The sequence below is a fragment of the Acipenser ruthenus genome, chromosome 8, assembly GCF_902713425.1.
Source record: "Acipenser ruthenus chromosome 8, fAciRut3.2 maternal haplotype, whole genome shotgun sequence".
Taxonomy (NCBI): domain Eukaryota; kingdom Metazoa; phylum Chordata; class Actinopteri; order Acipenseriformes; family Acipenseridae; genus Acipenser; species Acipenser ruthenus.
Window position 1 is genome coordinate 58879417 of NC_081196.1, and position 22639 is coordinate 58902055.

The 22639-nt window shown below is 36.2% G+C and overlaps 1 protein-coding gene across 4 annotated transcripts in view; it reads left to right on the top strand.

Moving 5' to 3' along the window:
- Nucleotides 1-22639, top strand: part of LOC117406999 (protein diaphanous homolog 3-like) — a 279229-nt gene that overhangs the window by 55927 nt on the left and 200663 nt on the right. The window lies entirely within an intron of this gene.

The following is a 22639-nucleotide window of genomic DNA, read 5'->3' on the forward strand; positions in this document are numbered from 1 at the left end:
TTGTACCTTCTTTCCTTTGCTGTCTTCCACAATGAAATCACTGGCATGAGGTCACTGGCATATTTTTCCGTTTTTGGGTGTTCAAGAACAATGCTGCATATTAAATTGTAACCTCGTTTTAAATATTGTGTACAATCCTCCAATAGGAATGTGCTGCCACTCAGTAGTTGGGGTGGGTTTAAAATATTTCAAAGCGATATATGTCAGGAAGGTGGGACATTGCCCAACTGTACTGGAAAAGTATGTTTTAAATTTTTTGTAGGCTTTTTTTTTTTTTAATTCACAAGGAAAGGGGTCAAATCAACATGAATCTGAGTAACCATTTCCAGTATTTGTCTGGTGTTTTATTAGATATACACCGATTTCATTTCTCTCTCTCTTTTTTTTATTTGTATCTGGGGGGTGTTTTATCGGTTAAAACTGAAAATCAGAAGCCCCAAGTATACTGTATGCCCTACATCATTTACAATGACCTACAGTTGTATATGTCTCATCCATCCAATGAAATATGTTGGTCTTGTCTAGTTTTTGTAAGCCTGCATCTGTTCCATGTGTATACCACTGCTCATCATACTCATCGGCTGCTTGCACATAGGATACTATCACCTTGTGAATGTTCTCTGTTACAACCTTGACCTTGTCTATAATGTTCAATCATTTACCTCATCCTTTTCAACTTGTTGCTGGATATCCACACTGTTCATTTGTTTTCAACCTTATCTGTCCTATCTTGTCCGTAAATGTCAATCACACCTCATTTATCATGTTAACCAAACGTATGATGTTAGATTTTCAAAATACTATGTAATCATCATATTATTTAAATGTTAACTCTTTTTGTATGCCACGCCTTATATGTACTGTAAAATGGCTGCTGCAGTAGATTACTGTGATGCAGAGTAACAACCACATCTGAATTGAATGCATTTAAAGTCACTGTTACTTGATTAATTGTATGCATTGCTCATAGTTACCTGTAATATATACAGGTGGTTTGCAACCTTAAGTGGAATACAGTTTGATACAGTCATTACAAGTTATTTTGGTAAGATTTTGTGCAGAAATTGTGTTGTCAAATCTAAAAAAAAATGGGCTTTCATTCAGCAGAGAGTGTTTCATAATCTTGGAGAGAAACAAAGGCAAGCTTGATATTAAAGTGGCCTTGGGTAATATTTTGAGGTTACTTCACTGCTGCTTTCTTTGTATTCTTCATGAAGCATGTGCTATATTAAAGAGCAAAAAAGGGTTACAGTAAATGCAAGGATATACTCTGCATTTCTCCTCATTCAATGGGCACCATTTCTTGGTTTTACTGCCATTTAACAGTTTCAATAAGGCCTTTTTTTTTTTTTTTACACAAATTGTATGTACTTGTACAGTTGCTATAGCATATAGAAAAGAATTACAAACAAGTAAATACAACATAAAATTACAAAATGAAAATGTTTTGGTGATCTTTGTAACTGTTTACTTTCCAGACACCCTGTAAATTGCAGTTTGATCAGTAGAAAGTAGAAAGGTTCCTGGCTTTAACATTGATTCTTCAAGCAGTGCAGATATCACCTGTCTGGTTTATTCAGCCCTGTGACTGGCAACTTGGCAGCAATGGCATACTACGCTCAAAGTCTCAAAGTGTAATGTCGTTGACTGAATCTTCATTTCTGTTTGTCATAATGGTGAGTGTTCAACCAGTCATGCTTTCTTCTTGGGTAATAGTTGGTCATTTTCACTTAAAGTACTTTATTTATTAACAATATTAATTTTGGGGGGGGGGGGGGGGGTATATTTTGTAACATGAGCTGAAACAAAGTGAAAACGGGCATTTGCCATTAATTTTGTTCTACTGTATAGGTTGTCCTTTGGATATTTGCACTGCTGCTGTACCCTTGAACATGGTACTTTACCTAGATTGCTCCAGTAAAAACCCAACTGTATAAATGGATACTTGTATGTAATAATGTGATTTCTTGTAACAATTGTAAGTTGCCCTGGATAAGGGTGTCTGCTAAGAAATAAATAAATAAATAAATAAATAAATAAATAAATAATAATAATAGCTGTAGCATGCATATTTGTGATTTGCAATTCCCAAACCCTACCTATTCATTATTACAGGACTACTTGTAAAGAAAAAAAAATACACTCTAAGCCAAGCAATAGTACCTGGTCACTACCTGACACTCTTCACTTTGACATGTGACCATATTCAAGTCATGTGTCTTTCTGGTTACTTGATGATTTAAGACCTGTTCTTTTGACATATTGACTTTGTACACGGTACAGTAGCCCTGCGCTACAGCGGACATGTCGGGAGACAGACAGGTTGTCCGCTTCAGCGGAAATAAATTACTTAAAATGTACAAAACATTTTACCGTGTTTTAGAGATTTTAGTAGGCTACTCGTCTCTGTTCTGTTTTATTTTGCTTTTTTTCCCCCCCAGTGTGTCTCTTTGGGTCATGCAATACACAGTGATCTAGCATCACACATAATTGGATATTATTGGGGAGCATACGTTGTGGCCGGCGTATCCGAATGTACGGCATAACAGTGTGTGTTAGCGAGAGACTTCTGTACAGAGCTGCATTGTGGGATTCTTCTATCATGGGTATTGTGCAAGAAAAAAATGAAGCAGACATTTTATTATGTCAGTTACTTTAGAAACTACGTCAGAGCCTCATATCCCAGGAGCCAGTTGAGGTAGTGACTTTATTTGCAGGGTTCCTGCTGTGAAGTGTTGTTTATAATGTTTGGTACACAGCTGTGTTCTTTGATTTTTCTTGGAAGTTTCTTTACTGTTTTGTCCAGTAACATTGACAGATACCCACGTTGTTTTAACCTCTGTCCATATCAATGCTACAGACAACAAGCATAATGTCTTTATTAGTGGTACACAGCTGTATTCTATGATTCTCTCAATAAAGCCATTTGACTGACACATTTGTTTTAACCACATTTTCCATTTTACTTCATCTTTACAACTCATTTCTTATTTGCTGTTCTCCTTAAATGATTTCCCCTACGGATGCTTTGTTTTAGTTCTTGCATGTCCTATTTCTTAATTTTATTAATAAAGATGAATTCTTGCATTTCAGCTGGATTTTAGAATCCCACAATTTTTACAGTCATGTGTGTGAAATGGACAGCAATGCAATCGCAGAGCCAGCTTTTCTGAAGGGTCTGGCGATTTTTATTATTGCACAGCAGCAACATGCAGACTGAAAGAAAAGTGATATTGATGCCAGAAAACCATGGCAACGTGACCAGTGCCACTTTTTTAAAAACAAACCACAGTAGACAATTGAGGATTTATACAAAATGTATTCTGTTTCGTCTTTTATGGGGGTTTAGTATTTATATTTGTGGTATAGCTTTACGTTTCTTAGAGATTAGGTATAATTAATCATCTGCATACCCCCACCATCATTGCAAATTATTGCAGTGTACAAGTTAATACACCTTGGAATTTGTTACGGAATTTGTGACACTCCATCCTTTCGTAAATCTGTCTTAACCCTTTCATGATATAATACAAAGCAGCTTGGATACTGATGGAAAACATGTAATTTTTTAAATGCGAGTAAATTATGATGATGGCACAAATGAGATTTCTCATCTTCCTTACTGCGAGGTCTGTTTTGTACCCTATTACAGGTGGGTGGCTCTGTAGGCATGGGGCTTCTAGGGACACACAGGAAATCCATAACTGAGATGGGATTGCTTTTGGGTCTCATTCCTCCTCTTCTCTTACCACTCATTTAGGTCACTTTGCATTGCATTTTGTTAATTGCATGTTAAAGCATCTATCCATCCACGTGAGAGGTGCTTCTATGTCTTCTGTAGATCTGCCACTGCTTTTTAAACTGCTCATGTCATATGTAAACCACTTCATACTTTCAATGCTATGAAAACTCCTTGGGTAAAATATAATCTAGACATTATCAGAGACCATTGAGGTATTTACTTATAAAAACACTGCATTCTGAATATGTCAGTATGTTTTCCATGTTGGGTAATGTGTTTTTTTTCTGCATGACTGAGAGCACAGTACTGAGATACAGTACTGGGTCTTCATGTTTGAGAACACTGTAGATTACAGGAGATACCAGTGAAGTTCCATTGATTGTGTGTGTGTGTGTAAGTAATATAAAAATATAAATTTCTTTCTGAAAGTACCAAAATCCAGTTGTACTGTTGCTGTCTTTAAACATATTTTGCTAAGAAAATTGACTGTTAGTAGACCAAACCAAATGTGTGAACCTGATTTACAATACAATTTAACCATGTGTTGAACTGTTATTACTTGGGGTTTGATCGAAGCAACTACACGCACACAGTCATAATCTCTTTGGTTGCTATAGGGTTCTGATTTCCTGTGCAAATCTATCGCTGCACTGGAGTATTTTCTGTATACTGTATTAACAGTTTGATATTGTGTGTGTTGGGAAAGAAGACATTGAAACGATGTACAAGTTCCATTTTACCAGTGTGTAGCAGGAATACCAATTTTCTATTTGCATGGCAGTCAAAAAGTTAACTATTTAATACACAATCTAAACTAGATTAAAGAAAGTAGGTAACGCAACTGTCTGGAATGGAAGTTAAGACGTTTCGTTTTAGTTCGAAGATACAATTTGTTTTTAAAGTATTCATTTTTGGCAGACGCCTTTTATCCGAGGTGACTTATAGGTGTTACAGTACAAGGGTTACAATGCAAGTGTAATATTCAAATATGGTGTAGTTTACACTAAGTGCAAATAATACTACTAAATATGAACTAGGGTGCAACAAGTTAGGATTACAACACGTTGTAAAAGTCTATATCCCAGTAATATCGTAATACAGTATGCAAAGAACTATAGCCTTGTATTTGTTCAGTCAACCATAATTGGAAAACATAACTGAACCAATGGTTGTCTGGGTGTGCAATTTTACTGATCAAACATAGCTTTCGTGAGAACTGAAACTAATTGCTGTGTATCTTATGGGTTAAGGTCAAGATAGATTTTATCTAGGTTCATGATCTACTTTAGGGACACAGAGACCAACTTTTTACAGTTTTATGCTGTTATGTGATCAATGATATGGTGTTTTTTGTATTTTTTTCAGAAAAAAAGAAACTCGTTCAGACTTTTTTTTTTTTTAAACTACAACTGTCTGGTCTTGGAAAGACATTATCTATTTACACATGACCTCCCTGGTTTATCTTGGCACCTAGGAGGGAAAGGTTATTTTTTCATCTAATAGGCAGTTTGTGGCTCACAGGAGGATCATGCAAAGTGTTCAAAACCACATTTACTTGTGTGAACCTACCTTGAATATCAAAGTCTTTCCAAAATGAATTTTCATTGAAAAAGGGCCAGATGTCACTTTTTTGGGGCAGTGAAGAATATATGTGTGATTTTAAATATATTAGTATTAGATGGTCATGACATAGCCTTCGATATGTTATGGGAGTGTGCTTTGTTTTATTTCTTGTGTGTGGTGAAGGTTTGGTTGCTTGTAAAATGTTATATATATATATATATATATATATATATATATATATATATATATATATATATATATATATATATATATATATATATATATAGGCAGCAACGCTTGGGTTAAGCAGTATTGAGGACTGTGATCACCCGCCTGTACGTATAGTTTCTATTTTATTTGCACCAAATGATTTTAGTTGTTAATTTTTTTTTTTCTATCGTGAAATAAAGTTTACATAGAGTGACTGCATTGTATGGCTTTACAGTGGTGGCAAACTATTGCCCAAGGATTACTGAGGTTGATTTGTTTGTGTCACAATGCTGGAAGGATATGAGGGCAATATGGCACATTGAAAGGAACTTGGCAGTCTCAAGGGGAAACCTTCGCACGGACTGTACTGTCAACTTCGAAGCAGCTTAAGGCTTTATTTCACACCCTGTGAATTTGTGTGTTGATTTTTTTTTTTTTTTTTTTTTTGCAGTTCTGAAATAAAATAAATGCAGTCATCAACAACTTGCATAGTCTCATTCACTGAGCTTGGCCTATGTATTTGAACCAATTTTTTTTTTTAATTTTAAGTAAATAAAACCGCATTACAGACCCCCGCCTTAGTCTCTACATCATGATATATTTGCATGCATGCAGTTTTGAGCACCATTACAGTTGTTCTTTTTAAGATATTTTCTTTGAAAGGACATACTTGCAGTGATTTTTTGCAAGTGTACAGTTCATTCTTGTTATTATTATTTGTTTATTTAACAGACGCCTTTATCCAAGGCGACTTACAGAGACTAGGGTGTGTTAACTATGCATCAGCTGCAGAGTCACTTACAACTACGTCTCGCCCGAAAGACGGAGCACAAGGAGGTTAAGTGACTTGCTCAGGGTCACACAATGAGTCAGTGGCTGAGGTGGGATTTGAACCGGGGACCTCCTGGTTACAAGCCCTTTTTCTTAACCACTGGACCACACAGTCTCCTGTATGTATTTGAAATCTGCTGTCCTTATTTTTGTGTAGTTCTAGGCATTGGGTTTTTCAGAATCCTTGAAAATGTGCTTGTTCTCGTGACCCTTCACTAAATGTACAGTAGCTCCCTGGAAATGTATTCGGATGTCTAGCGTATAATGAAGCAGAGGTTAACACAGCCTGAAAGGGCAGAGAAGACCCTAGGGGAGCTCAGCATTTTTGCATAATGTGTGTAATGAAGTTTAAAACGTAACCCATAGCAAGTTAACATAGTGTAAGACTATAAAGTATGTCATTGATCTAGGTCATGATGGGTTAATACATTTTAAATGTAGTTAGCTATATATTTATATGCATGTATCCTTTAGTTTTTATTATACTTAACATCAAAGGATTAGTAAAATGTATTATTATTTATTTATTTGGCAGACGCCTTTATCCAAGATGACTTACAGGCGTTACAGGGCAGTACAGGGTTGCAATGCAAGATTCATATTTAAATCAAGTTTACTGTAAGTGCAAATAATACTGCTAAAATACAATATGAAATAGGATGCAACATGAGTTAGGATTACAGCAAGTTATATCTACAATGACATATTAGCAGTGCAATAGTGCAAGGATAATGCATCTGCTGAGGATCCAGTAACATGGTGCATAGGGACCTCAGCCCTGTTACTGAGCAAGTGGAATTTACTTAGCAATATATATTCTTGTGATGCTTTGTTCCAGGGATTTTTAATTTAAGAAAAAAAAAAAAATAATCCAAACAAAATACGTTACATCAGTTTACGAACAGATTACTTCTTTCTACCTTGGTTAATTGTGGGTCTATTTCTAGTTTTATACATTATCCTGTGGAGGCTAATTTCTACACTGGGTATCCTTAAACAATGCCATGCTTTCTTTCACTTAACCACTGTCAATTGCTTTATAAAATATTTACCACTTGGCAAGTTTCCCCTCTGGCAAACACATGGGTTAAATAACCTGAGAAAGCTGCTGGCAACAGAATAGAGCATCAATTATTTGTGTGAACTGCATATTGGTGTATATACAGTAGCTGCATCTTTCAGCTACTGATGGTGAGGTACTCCAAAACAAAGTTTTTCTTAAATTCCCTGCACATTAAAATGCATGAAAACTGTACATTATTAAGCAACAGGTTGTCTAAAAATGCAACAATTATTTCACACATTATTGATCACCATAGCCTATTTATTAAAACAATGGTGGTAGGGCTAGTCTCCTTTCCCCTGTTATTATATTGTGCTCTGAACTCTGGAATCCCTTGCCAAGCTTAGTTTTGCTAGGAAACCTCTCTTGGTCACATACCCCCCTTAGATGTTTATACCTCTTACTGGGAAAACTTCCAGTTTCAAAACAGAATCAGCAAGTTATTTATTCTGGTTTTGCTACAGTAGGTATAAAATATTTATTTATTTATTTATTTATTTATTTATTTATTTATTTATTTATTTAGGCCTATTTTGTGTTAGTTGGCTAGAGTCCAAATCTGTCGGCACTTGTTTTGTAATACTACAGTACATGTAATCTAACTTAATGTTGAGGTACAGTAAAAAAAACAGTGTGGGGAGGAGCCCCCCATAAGCACACGCAGAGTACTGGCATTATTAGGATTGTTATCCCCTCTGGGAGGTGCGTATGTGTGCGTGTCCAGCGTCAGAGTTTTACTAGTCTTGAGAATTGCTTGTGGATATAAAAGGGGATTTTGGGGAGTTGCCATTTTTACCGTAAGTTGCTGTATTGAGAGTATCAATTTGGGGATTGTCTCCTGTTTTAACAATAATTTTGTATTGACAGTGGCCAAAGAGGTTTATTTTATAGTATTGATATTGGTATTAGTAATATCGGGAGTCCAAAACAACTGGCATGCACTTATACTCTGTTTTCAGTATCTTAAAGTATTTTCTTAGATTTATCCTTGAACAGGTAGGCATTAAAACCAACCTATTAGGAGCCTTTGACTAAGTGCAAAATCTAAACATAATCTTCTAATACCTCCACATATAAATGGCAAGTGACACACCTTAAGTGAGAATAAGAATTTTAAAACCTCCTGACATTTAATGTTCTGAGAATACTTACTTTTATAAGCTTCTTTTGAAGAGCTTAAGCTTTTACTGCCTAAAGTTCATATTGAAGCAGTTTGGGATTTTAGGAGACCTGGGCAGAATTGGCAGGTGTTCTGGTTTATCAGGTTCACCTCATGAAAAAAAACCTTCCAAGTAATATGAATGAACCTCTCGGTGGGATTAGGACCTGATATAGCTGAATATTAAGCAACCACCATTTATTTAAGTGTTTGAATTTCTATCGTCTTAAAATGCTATCATGGAGAAGCGTGATCTTGACAGTACAGGATTACGTCTGGAGAGTGAGGTTAGTGGGCTTTTCTTTCAGGTCCTTTTGTTCAGAATACTAGTGGTCATTCTCCTGCTTACTGTTTAAGACTTCGGTTCTCAATCTCAGCACATTTTTTTTTATATGAAATAATATTACTTCTGCCATTTTATAATATTTGTTCTATTAACTGTGTATTGTTTGCAGAAATCTGAAATTATGCTTCGATTTGTGCTATGAGACATAGATCTGAAGGTACAGTATTATAATACAATAAATTAAAAGTGATTACAGTATACGATCATTCTGTATAGTATGGACGTCCACAAGGTGTGCACTTGGCTATTCCCAACAGCCTGGAAAAAAATCCTCAACCAGTTTTGAATCTGTCTTGTTTTGAGTCTTTTTTTAAAAAATCACATAAAAAAAAAAAAAAAGTGTCGAGCATGATTTTATATTGTAGACCCCGTGCTTTTCTTTCAGGCAAGAGCAGTGTTAACCTCATTGTCCTGGCAAAATTCCAATATGAGTAAAGCAATTATGAATTAAATTAACCAAAGGAAAGTGAATTGTAATGCTCACTTTACCAACCTCATAAATAAGGATAAGACATCCATGAAAAATGAGATGTTGCATCCAAGTGGATCGATGGTGATGAACTGATGTTCCTAATTTAGCATGTGACCTTGGACACAGTTATGAGCCCCGCCTCCCTTTACACACACATGCAAACCTTCCCACTCCCTACTTCTGAGCATGTTCCTTTTTGTAGCTGGACAGAGTGACAGGTTTCAAGTCTTGCATGGGAAAATCATGTTCAGATGCTGAAATGCCAGCGAGATAGGGATATATTTAATTTTGTATCCATGCTTGATCCTCAAGGTTCAGTCACTTCAGCCTGGTTTTGTTTTATTACATTCTAAACATGCATTTGTTTGATGGTTGTATATGATGTCTAGTAGTATACTTGGACACCTTCTTCCCAGGTGCAACGTGTCAAAGACTTGGGCAAGTCTGGTTCCAGATGCTTTTCAAACACACTGATTTAAATTTAATTTGCACGCTTGTGTAACGTTCTGTATTAATAGTTTAATGAAAGCCAAGGGGGAACAATCTTCAGAAAGCTTTTTGTCACCAACTGGCAATTCAGGCAGCTCGCCCATATGATGTGCAGCGGGAGTCATGCAGTCTGGCTGTGGAAAGTCGGGAGGCGCTTGCTGGGGATTCGAGAGGGAGCATTGCATTGGCTCTGGTGCTCCGGCAGGTTAGGGACGAAAAACTGTTTCTCTTCATCGCGTTACAGCGAACGCCTAGTGACCTCAGAAGACACCTGCCTGGCTGTCGTGCAGAGGCCTGTAGCTTGCCAACGTCCTGTCTCGAGTTCCAGGGTGTAGAGAGGCAGTTGTCTGTCGTGGGATTGGAGGATGACCACTGACTTTCAGTCCTCCTGAGCTGTTGTGGGGAATTGCTGCGGTGAGGGAACATAACAGAACATTCTAAATTGGGGAGGAAATCAGGGTTAAAATAACTGGGCGCTCTCAAACAATTTTATTTATTTTTTTATTTTTTTAAATAAAAGAAGCTACAGGTAAAGAAGTAGGGTTTTTTTGTGCTAATTGAATTCTAAAGTGTCACCTTTCTTCAGTTTTAAATTTTAGTTTAGCTTAGAATGTAACAAACTGTAACTTACTTAATTTTTATATGTAGAACTGTTCTCTGGAGTTTCTTCTGCTTCAATGATCATTTTAATACTAATTGATGCAGTATTGTATTGAAGGTACTGTTAAATTTAAGCACTGATATACCTGTCGTGCTGAATTAATAAGCCAACTAATATGATTTGAATATCTTAATGACAGCTTGGTTAGAATACCAAATAAGTAGTAAAACTTTTGTTAGGCTGACATGAGTGTGATCCATTGTTATGTTTCTTAAGGATCTTAAAGGTTTCTTTTTTAAATTCCAGTTTGCAGTGGTGGAAGCGCAATTCACTATAGCCGCAGTACGTATCGGCCATCTGCATTTTACTGTAGTTTATCATTTTGAGTGTTAGTAGGGGATTGAGATTGGTACGGAGTATGATAAGAGTCCCTAGATTGCAGTCACTTCATTGAGTTTCTTTATCTGCAGGGTCACTCCCCCTGGTGATTTTAATGCAAAATGGAACTTGGGATATTCTGCAGTGGTTTAACCGAAACACTATTGCTAACCCTCAAAATGTTGGGCATCAGTACCAAGGAAGATATAGCATTTTAATAGGTACAAATCTACTCCCTTTACTAAAATAAATATGTACATAAATAATCGCTACATAATTAGAGCTTAAAGTAGTAAACACATATACACCAGAAAATTTAAAAAGCAAGCAAACTACAGTATAATGTATTTGCTAGTGTTCCTTAAATATCTTTCTCCACTATCCTTGTAAAATCTATAAAATGCAGACGGTTACTTTTGCAGAAATGTGATATTCTTTTATATTAAGACAAATAATGAGGGTGTATTAAATATTAGCCTCAGGTTTCAGGTTTTAATTAGGCATTTGTTAAAAGGAGAGTTGGTGGTTTGCAGAATGCCAATTATAGGTTTTGTGATCATCTATCTTTGATATCTCTGGAGCTGTTTAAGATGTAGAGATGTGCAATAGCTACTTTTGGTGCATTATATATCCACTTCAAGCACTTGTTGCTATCTTTTAATGACTAGGCCAAATTTAAAAAAAAAAAAAAAATGTGTGGTTCGGGTTATGCTGGGAAAAAAAGTAGGGTAGGTTGGTAAAACCTTTTTTATTTTTTTTATTTATTTATTTATTTATTTATCTATTTATTTAATCATTTATTTCCTGGATAAGCAGTATGAGCTGGTAAGTGACAAGTGCTACTTTTCCAGTACATTGTTAATAACCCTGTTGTACTTTCATTCGTTACACTGTCATCTTGCTTCATTCCCCCACCATCTCCCCTTTCTCTACCTCACAGCTGGCTCAGTCTCATTCTGAGGGTGCATCTTCATTAACAAACTTTCCACCTGCCTTGTTTTATGCTATAGGCAGGTAGCGCTAAGGAATGAAACCACTGGAACTAAAAATATAGCCGCATCATTACTGCGACACTTAATGACTCAGTACTTTCTTAAAAAAATATATATATATATGTATTGCTGCAAAAAGTCTGCTGCAAGTAAATTATTTTTTTTGTAATAGAAGGAAAAAAAGAAAGAATGAGACTCCTATTAAAAATAACAAATCTGTGATAACAAAATAGATGTGGCAATTTACAGTTAACTTTTAAAACTCATACATAAATTGAGTTTGTTGTTTATTAATATTATCATGGTACATGTCTTTAAACACTAAACAGATATATATATATATATATATATATATATATATATATATATATATATATATATATATATATATATATATATATATATATATATATATAATATTTATTTATTTTTTTAAAACATGATTTCCAGTGATGTATTTGCAACATTAATATCTGAAATCTGTCATTTCAATTTTGACAAATGAAAAATGTTGGGATTAACCAGGTCAAAGTGAACCAGTATTCACATTAAAAAACATTGCAAATCCTTCCATCCTCTGTGTTTCGTCGACTAGCCCACGACACCTCAAGAGGGCTCAACAGTGATTCTGGCATCCCAGCATCACCCCCCTCCATAGCCCACTCAACTCAGCCCAGCATACTTTCTTTCTTTCTATTGTGCTTGAGATCCCCAACCAGAATCTTTCTGTCTCAACCACAGCCAGTTGAGATGACAATATAAAAAAATCACAGTAATACAGTAGGCCTACCAGTTGTTATCACAGTAATACAGTAGGCCTACCGGTAAGAAATTTAAGTTACTTTCAGATATTTCTGTACGTTTCAGTAGTTGGACATGTACAAAAGTAGCTAATCCAGCTTTGTCCATATAAGAGGCCCCTACTCTTGTTCAGGACCGTATGTCAGCCAAGTGGACATTTCACTGTATTTCTGCATGTTGACAGATCTGATTTGTAGTGAGTATATCCAACACATTCATTTGTAATACACCTGCTAATAAGCAGTTACTGTATTGCTGCACATTATTTTGTTTGTAGGAAACCGCTACTGTACAAAGTAGTATTCTAGAATTTAATTCTGTTTTAATGATGCTACAAATCTTTTTCATACTGTACTTTTAAAGCGAATAATGGACTCCTGGAATTGATTTTGTGAGTTGCAAAGAGAACATATTTCCCTTGTGACAGTAGAATGAGTTAAGGCTGTTTGAACTATTGCATTCATTTTCACAAATATTAAGGTATAGTGGTGTACAAATATTAAGATATTAGGCCTGTAACTCAGACTCTGAATTTGCAATTAGGGTCCTCGCTGGGAAGTGATGCAGCAGAAAGTTCAAGTCCAATTCATAAGGGCCTTTTTATTTTATTCCATCAATATGAATTTATAGAGAAGACAGTCTTCTTTTATTCCAAATTGATTATAATGGGAGCATTATTTACATGGGCATGTAATTCTACCAACCCTAGTAAAACCCTGGGGCAGCAGTGTGGAGTAGTGGTTAGGGCTCTGGACTCTTGACCGGAGGGTTGTGGGTTCAATCCCTGGTGGGTGACACTGGTGCTGTACCCTTGAGCAAGGTACTTTACCTAGATTGCTCCAGTAAAAACCCAACTGTATAAATGGGTAATTGTATGTAAAAATAATGTGATATCTTGTAAGAATTGTAAGTCGCCCTGGATAAGGGCGTCTGCTAAGAAATAATTTATTAAGTGGAGTTTTTAACTAACTTAAGCATATTCTAAACAAGCTGAATATCTAAGTGGCCTGTAGTTCTTAATCACCCACAACGGTGTTGAAATTCACTTTTAAAAACTGCTGACACACACGTGCTCTGATCTTTATACAATTAATTTCAGTTAAGAGTTGGGAAGTTCTGATCTGCGCTGTAGGGCAGAAATTCCTGCATGGCCATGTGATCACTGACAACCAATCAGAGCGCTTACTTTGCCCATGACATTTTATAAGAACATAAAGTTTACAAACAAGAGGAGGCCATTCAACACATCTTGCTCGTATTGATCCCAGAATCTCATCAAGCAGCTTCTTGAAGGATCCCAGGGTGTCAGCTTCAACAACATTACTCAGGAGTTGGTTCTATACCCTCACAATTCTTTGTGTAAAAAAGAGCCTCCTATTTTCTGTTCTGAATGCCCCTTTATCTAATCTCCATTTGTGACACCTGGTCCTTGTTTCTTTTTTCAGGTCAAAAAAGTCCCCTGGGTCGACATTGTCTATACCTTTTAGGATTTTGAATGCTGAAATCAGATCACCACGTAGTGTTCTTTGTTCAAGACTGAATTGATTCAATTATTTTAGCCTGTCTGCATACGACATGCCTTTTAAACACAAGATCATTTCTGGTTGCTCTTCTTTGCACTCTTTCTAGAGCAGCAATATCCTTTTTGTAACGAGGTGACCAGAACTGAACACAATATTCTACGTGAGGTCTTACTAATGCATTGTAAAGTTTTAACATTACTTCCCTTGATTTAAATTCAACACCTCTCACAATATATCCAAGCATCTTGTTGGCCTTTTTTATAGCTTCCCCACATTGTCTAGATGAAGACATTTCTGAGTCAACGCAAACTCCTAGGTCTTTTTCATAGATTCCTCCTTCAATTTCAGTATCTCCCATATGATATTTATAATGCACATTTGTATTACCTGCATGCCATACTTTACACTTTTCTCTATTAAATTTCATTTGCCATGTGTCTGCCCAGTTCTGAATGCTGTCTAGATCATTTTGAATGACCTTTGCTGCTGCACTCCTCCTATTACAGTTTGGTTCATGTGTTTCATGTTAATCGTGACAAATTCTGGAGCAGTATGATACTCCTGTATACTTGACACTGGTGTGATATAACAAATAGGCCCACTGTATATTAATGAAAGAAGTGAAGAGACTATAAACGTAATAATGGTATTGTAAGATGACACGTGAAGCAGAAGGTCAATCAAAGACCCTGAGAAATGTTCCTTTTGTGAGGATGCACCTTAGCAACTGGTTTCCATGGTGACACTGGGTGCCTGCTTCTAGGCACAATTTTGCAAATGACTTGCTAACAGATACTTGAATTTGATCTTTCAATGCATATTGTTTGAGCTGCATCATCTCTCTTAAATGTGCATGTTAGTCAGCGGAAATGGATATTAGTAGCTTGGCCTATTCATGACCTTATTTGTCATCCCTGCATATTAACGCTTGCTTGATGTGAAAGGTGTATGGTTGTTATTATGTGAAGATTATGCATATCATCAGCATTGCTGTACAATTAACTAATATGCTTGTAGGTTTGTGTAATAGAAATTAAGTAGTGTTTGCAATATGTCTTATTTGGCACTAGGTGGTGTAATTAGACAACTCTGCTGTTTGACCTAATAGCAGGGATGTTATTGGAAAGTGTCATTAATAGACCTAGACAAAGCCAAGAGCTGCGATGAATGAACATGAACTTGTACTTTTATATGAAGAGAAACTGTGCTGTATATAAAGAACATTAATGCTTGTTTACCAAAAGATGCTGCCCAGTTTTGTGGTAGGAGCAAACTAAACCTTTTTAGACTACAGTAATGCATAGATGCCATTCTCGTTCTCGTTTTTTTTTGCTCATTTGAAATATATCCTACATTAACATTATATATATATATATATATATATATATGTATATATATATATATATATATATATATATATATATATATATATATATATATATATGTATATATATATATATATTAGTATATTCGAAGTTAGTCTACTACTATACAAACTACTATAAAAACAAATCCCTTTCAATGAGGCCACACCACAAATGAAGATTTATTTAAAAAAATAATAATAAATCCACCAAACAAAAGCTATACTTGCAAAATAGCCACTGTGATGGAATGTACTAATTTACTCACGAGTACCATTAAACCTGTCCAAAACAATTGCATTATTCGAATAAATAAATTGTATTATTCTAATAGTAATATAAATACATTCCTCTGTATTCCTGTTGAACGGTTTCTAAAGAGAGTGTGCCTCCTGGGTCCTGAACTGTACTATTTGTGTTGGTGATAACTACAACTTTAACTTCGGTTTTAGAGTAAACCAGTTTGTTCACTTCAGGTGGAGTATATTGTTTGAGAGTTTAGCCAACTAGACACTATGCACTCCTTCTATACAGAAAATGTGTTTATCAGTGAGCTTGGTCAATAACATTTTCTAAATGTAGCTTCTGCATCTCATAGTTTGGAGTCCTTCAAGTGTCTCCAAATTGAATACCTAGCCATTAACTCACATTCACACTCACATCTTCAGTGCCTAAAATGTGAGAGTGTTTAATTGAACATTGATCACAGAATCATTTGCTGTTCAGACATGATAAAAAGCCACTCAGACTGAGATGTAATGATTGAGCAGGTTCTTTACATTGTAATTTATTCCACACAGTTGAAACATAAAAAAAAAAAAAATAATAGAAAAAAACTATCCCCTTAATTATCTGCAGTGAAAAGGGGATGCTTAATAAATGGCAGCCCTTTCTGATCTACAACTATATGAAAAGTTAGGTGAATATATGTTTGTCAGTTTTGTTACATTGTCTTTTAAACTTTACAATGCTTAATCAGGGCTCACAAAACCTGTAGAGATTCTAATGAAATGAGAGTGATTGCATACTGAAAAAAGCAGACATGAAGTAGGCTACATAACGTGGCTGCAATGGAAGTGAACAATGTGTCAAGGTTCCTTGTATTTGTAGCACCCATAGACACCACAATGGTTTCAATGATGAAAATAAAATACACACACAGTGAATAGGTATGTTTGTGTGGCTCCTGTTCACTGGTTCGGGATGAAAGATGAAGTTCTGATACCCTTCTGCCATAGCCTTCAAGTTTGTAATACCGCTACATAATGTTCTGTCTTTGGCCTAACCAAATACAGCAGTCGTTAGTTGAAATCATTGTGCCTATATTTTTTATTTCATACAGTATGCTTTTGTCGTATAGTTCACAATGTAGAAGAAATGGTTGCTATATAATGTTCTGGTAGCCCCTTTCCATATTAGATTTACAAAAAAAATCTCAAGCTGATCCTGCCCATATCCAACAGGACTAAACAGATGATAAACAGATGTTTAAGTTTCTTTGCTTAAAACTTTATAATAGAACAGAGTATGCTACAGGGATCCCAATTATTTCAGCACTAATGTACTGTATAATTAGCGGGAACATAACTGTAACAAAGTTTGCTTTGTAATATGAAACCAAGTTTTCAGTACCTGCCGAGCTGTGTTGCAGTATTGCAAGTGCATCCTTTCTTGCACTGCAGGACCTGTTCATATTCATGCCAGCGTCTCTTGCCTTTTGTTAAAACCTTAAACCTACTGTAGTTATTGCTTCTGTCAAAGAACTGAAGGAGGTACTTTATCTCGATCTTGTATATTTGTTTATTTTATCTTATTTTATTATTTATTTATTTAGCAGACACCATTATCCAAGGCGACTTACAGAGACTAGGGTGTGTGAACTATGCTATTTTTGTATGTGTTTCAGGCTTTCCTCGAGAGGTCTCAGGCCCCTCTTCAGAACCACACATCTAAGCTCTAATTATGTGCACTTAATGAAGGACATGGTTTGGTGACAGAAAAGACCTGCAGGACATGTCCTACTTGCCTTGCACAACTTTTGAGAAGATTTAGGTTTACAGTTTTGTGTTTAGTTCATAGTGTAACCAAGCAGATTTATAGTTGGGCTGTTACAAACAATGCATGTGCAATAAGTGGTGTTCTTATCTGAAGAAAGTGCTGCTATGTTTTAATCAGTTGTAGCTACTGTAAAATGTTTCTTCGAGAGTTGAAAATGTGATTGCATTTTATATTTTACTCAGGGGTCACATAAACCCTTCCTTCTAGGCTTTTATATTGTCTGATAAAACAGCATTAAATTGGTTAATAAAATGTGTTCAATTCTGTATTCCTACCTATATATATGTGGCTAGCAGTATATTGCCTAGGAAATAATTTCCTCATTTTTATTCACATATATGCAGAGCCTTTTCGAAACTAAATCAATATAGCAGGGTCTAGAGGCACTTTCTGTCCCTTCTTATAAATTTTATGATTACATTCTGAAATTGTCTGTCGGTTATATATAAACTTGCCACGAATTTCAGGAGCTATTGATCTGCAGCCACAATTTATAAGTCTGTTTTGTTGCTTTGAAAAAACGTTAACCTGTAATCTTTCTGTCATACACAGTGTGGCGGAAAATAAATACAAGCTTTTTATACTTTCCTTTGCAGGATAATATTGGAGTAAAAGCTTTTTTTTTTCTTTTTTTTTTAATATAACTATTACAAATGTAAAGTAAGCTTTTGTTATTCTGTTTCTTTGCCTTCCAATACACATAGGACAATAATTGAGGAACTGTGATAGGGAGGGAGCAATCATACCCTCCATACCCCATGTCAGGGCTACAGGGTTTTAAGGGAAAAACATGTTACTGGATGTTGTGTTTTTTTTTTTTTTTTTTCTCTTTCTCTCTCCATTTCAGTCAAATCCCATAATAAATCTTCCATTATCACTAAGGTTCCCAGGGACCTGGATGTGACAGGGTCAGGAACCATGGGATTTGTAGTCCATAATTCCTGTTTGTTGTTGTTATTATTATTATTATTATTATTATTATTATTATTATTATTATTATTATTATTATTATTATTATTTATTTCTTAGCAGATGCCCTTATCCAGGGCGACTTACAATCGTAAGCAAATACATTTCAAGTGTTACAATACAAGTAATACAATAAGAGCAAGAAATACAATAACTTTTGTTCAAGCAAAGTACAAGTGTGACAAACCACAATTCAATAATACAGCAGATAATAGTGATAGTTACATCAGGATATGATTAAATACAAAGTACTACAGATTAAACACTTGGCAGATTACAGTATTCTGAAGTACAGGATTAAATGCAGTAAAATAGGGGGCAGATAAGAGCAAAATAAAGCACATTTAAATGACGGGTGATAGTGTCCCAGGATACAAACAGAGGAGTTCTACAGGTGCTGTTTGAAGAGGTGAGTCTTAAGGAGGCGCCGGAATGTGGTCAGGGACTGGGCTGTCCTGACATCTGTAGGAAGGTCATTCCACCACTGCGGAGCAAGGGTGGAGAAGGAGCGGGCTCTGGAGGCAGGGGAGCGTAGCGGAGGTAGAGCTAGTCTTCTAGCGCAGGCGGAGCGGAGAGGTCGAGTGGGGGTGTAGGGAGAGATGAGGGTCTGGAGGTATCTGGGTGCAGTCTGGTCAAGGCATCTGTAGGCTAGTACAAGAGTCTTGAACTGGATGCGAGCGGTGATCGGGAGCCAGTGGAGCGAGCGGAGTAGTGGAGTAGCGTGGGTGAAGCGAGGCAGAGAGAACACCAGGCGGGCAGCAGAGTTCTGGATGAGCTGGAGCGGACGGGTGGCGGACGCAGGGAGGCCAGCCAGGAGGGAGTTGCAGTAGTCTAGGCGGGAGAGTACCAGGGCCTGGACCAGGAGCTGGGTAGTATAGTTGGTGAGGAAGGGTCGGATTCTTCGGATGTTGCTCAGGAAGAATCGGCAAGTGCGTGCCAGAGTGGAGATGTGCTGGGAATAAGAGAGGCTGGGGTCCAGGGTGACTCCAAGGTTCTTAGCTGAGGAAGAGGGAGAGAGTGTGGTAGATTCCAGGGGAACAGAGATAGAGAGATCAGAGGAGGGGGAGGAGGAGGGAAAGAAAAGGAGGTCAGATTTAGAGAGGTTGAGTTTGAGGTGATGCAAGTGCATCCAGGAGGAAATAGCAGACAGACAGGCACAGTTCAGTAAAGCACATTTTGATTAAAGTTAGTTGCCTGACTACAGTACCAATATTCAGAGGTTTGATTTTAAAAACAAAACTAAATCAGTTCTAACATTTTATCTCCCATAAACTGGTAAACACATTTTCTAAAACCAACCACTTGTGCAGATACATTCAACTCACTCATTTAAACTACCAAGCAGGGTGTCAGCATGTTGCATTGAACACCCACTTAATAATACAACCAGGTCTTCATCATACAATGATTCTGCTTTAATTCTGCAAAGCATAACAATGATCTGTATTGCTAGGATTGAGGTATTCCCTCACTTATCAGATCCATCCTTCATTGCTGGTTGGAAATGTAACTGCAATCAGTTGGTCTTATCTGTTTTAAATAAACAAACAAACAAACCTAATTTATGGGACCAGAAACATTCAATACTGCCAGGCAGTAGCATCATTAGTAATCATGTCACAGCTTAAAGTCTAAATGCTTGATGGGAGGGCTTTAAAAAACATTATATAAGTGGGTAAATTGGGTCTACAAATCCAATCGTTCTAACCCCATTGTAATGCGTTTAAGAATTATTGCTCAACAGGGTGGTGTGATGCGAGATATCACCAAAGTGGCTCTGACATCCATAGTTGTAGTATCTCAGAACCACCCAGAAATGTAAACAGCATTTTTTTAATCATAATAATAATAGTCGTTTATTTATATAATTACTGCCAATACTAGATTCATGGTATTTTGTTCTTGCAGCGATGAGCGATGTCCATTTATCAGTTACTGTAAAGGTTATGTACTGTAGCTTCAATATCATTTTATTTTTCCCCCACGCCATGCCCTTTCCTTCTTGCGATATTGATGTTTTAGGAAGCTCCAGTGTTGAATTTTAATAATTTGATTTTGCAAGCTCAGAACATGGCTGGTTAATTTTTATACCGAAAAAAAAGTATTAAAGTCCAGTATTGGAGAAACTAAACTCTGAACCACTCAGAAAAGGTGGAATAAATACAATTACATTGGAGTCTACTTGACTGAAAATGATATTCATGCTATTTGATATGCATGTCCTTTGCTATCTCCCCTGCGCCAAGTTTTATGTTCAACGGAGGGTTAAAACTGTTTTCCTACAGACTTACTTATCCCCCTTAATTCAGTAGCTGCCACTGTAAGTAGAAAAGGACTGCCTGACAAATATGTTTGTTCTGGCTGTTTGTTTTGGTTGAAAACCATGCAAACAAAGTATTTGAAAAGATGTGAAAAATTTAATCCGACTTGACAAGTGTCAAAAAAACAATGTCAGTTTAATGTGTTCTGTATTTTCATGATGTATCGTCTTCATTTTATTTGACTGGCATGTTTGTTTTGTTTTTCTTTTTGCTTTGCCTTGTTACAGACAATATTTGTGCAACATCTTGACAAGACAAAAAATATTAAGCCATCCGCTGTGCTCTTTTTTGATTGCTGTCTTGAATAAGTTAACTGAAAACCTATGAGTTATGCAAATATAAATAGGTTGTGTAATTTAGGATTTGGCAGTAAAACACACAAGAAATGTGCAGTTTTTAAGTTAAATCTCATGACTGTGTGTAGTAAGTCGTGCAACAAATGGAAGCAAATTCTTTGTTTTTATTCACGTGAGGATTTATGTCTACGTTTTGAACTTTGAAGAGAGCTTTATCTAACCAATCCGTTGGGTAATTCCTAGATAGAAATTGGTCATACATTTTGCCAGCTTCAGTGTCAATCTTCAGATTTAAAACAAATTTAAGTCGCAAACATTGACTATAAGGGAGTCCCCTTTTGAGTGGTACGAAGGGGACGCTAGAAGCATGCAGAATACTGTTTGTATCAGTCAGTTTACTATACAAGGTGGTATAGTATATAAAGATCCCTTATCAAGACATACAGTGGTGTCAAGAACTGACCTTGAATGTATCATGTTCCAAACTAAAATTAATAGAGGAAAACAGACTGTCCAAATAAGCAACAAATGCTTTAAGTTCTAAATCGGTACCGGACCATAACAGGAAAATATCATCAATATACTGTTTCCTCATGATGATGTTATCTGTGAATATATTGTATTCGAGAAATCCCATAAAGAGATTGGCATAGTCGGGTGCAAATGAAGCTCCCATTGTTGTGCCCTGGATTTGTAGATAAAAATCTTTCTCGAAGAGAAAGTAATTTTTTAGTGAGAACCATATGTGCCCCCTCAAGTAGAAATGCAGTCGGTGTCTGGATGTCACTTCTCCTATCAAGATAGAACCTAAGAGCATTAAGGCCATCACCATGTGGAATATTGGTATATAGACTTATGTCAAGTGTAGCTAGAATAACGTTTTCATTTAGTAATCTTACATTTGATAACTGATGAATAAAGTCACCCGTATCCCTTAGATAAGAAGGTAATTCCATACAAAGGGGCCTCAAGAAAGAATCAATATAATTGGAAAGCGGTTCAATGAGGGAACCAATTCCAGAGACAATGCGACGACCTGGTGGATTGAACAATGATTTATGAACCTTGGGTAATATATACCCTGTATGTTATGTTATGTTATGTTAGTATGCTAATCACAGGTTTTATAGAGTGGTTACATATTAAGTACTTATAAATACTTTCTGGAATATGCTTCCATTTCATATGCTGATTTTAAAAAGCAATCATTCTCCAATTTGAAAACGGTAGTGGGGTCACCTGCCAATTTTTTATAAAAGTTAATATCGGATAATTGGCGTCTTACTTCGGTATTACAGGAACTTTTAGACAATAAAACAAGGCCACCACCCTTCTCTGCTGATTTAACAATCATTCTCATTACATCTGATAGTCCTTAAGTATTAGGCATTTGAACCATAGGAAAAGCATGGCAAAGTTACTGTACACATTTACTGTGGTAAATGTTTATAAGGGAACTAA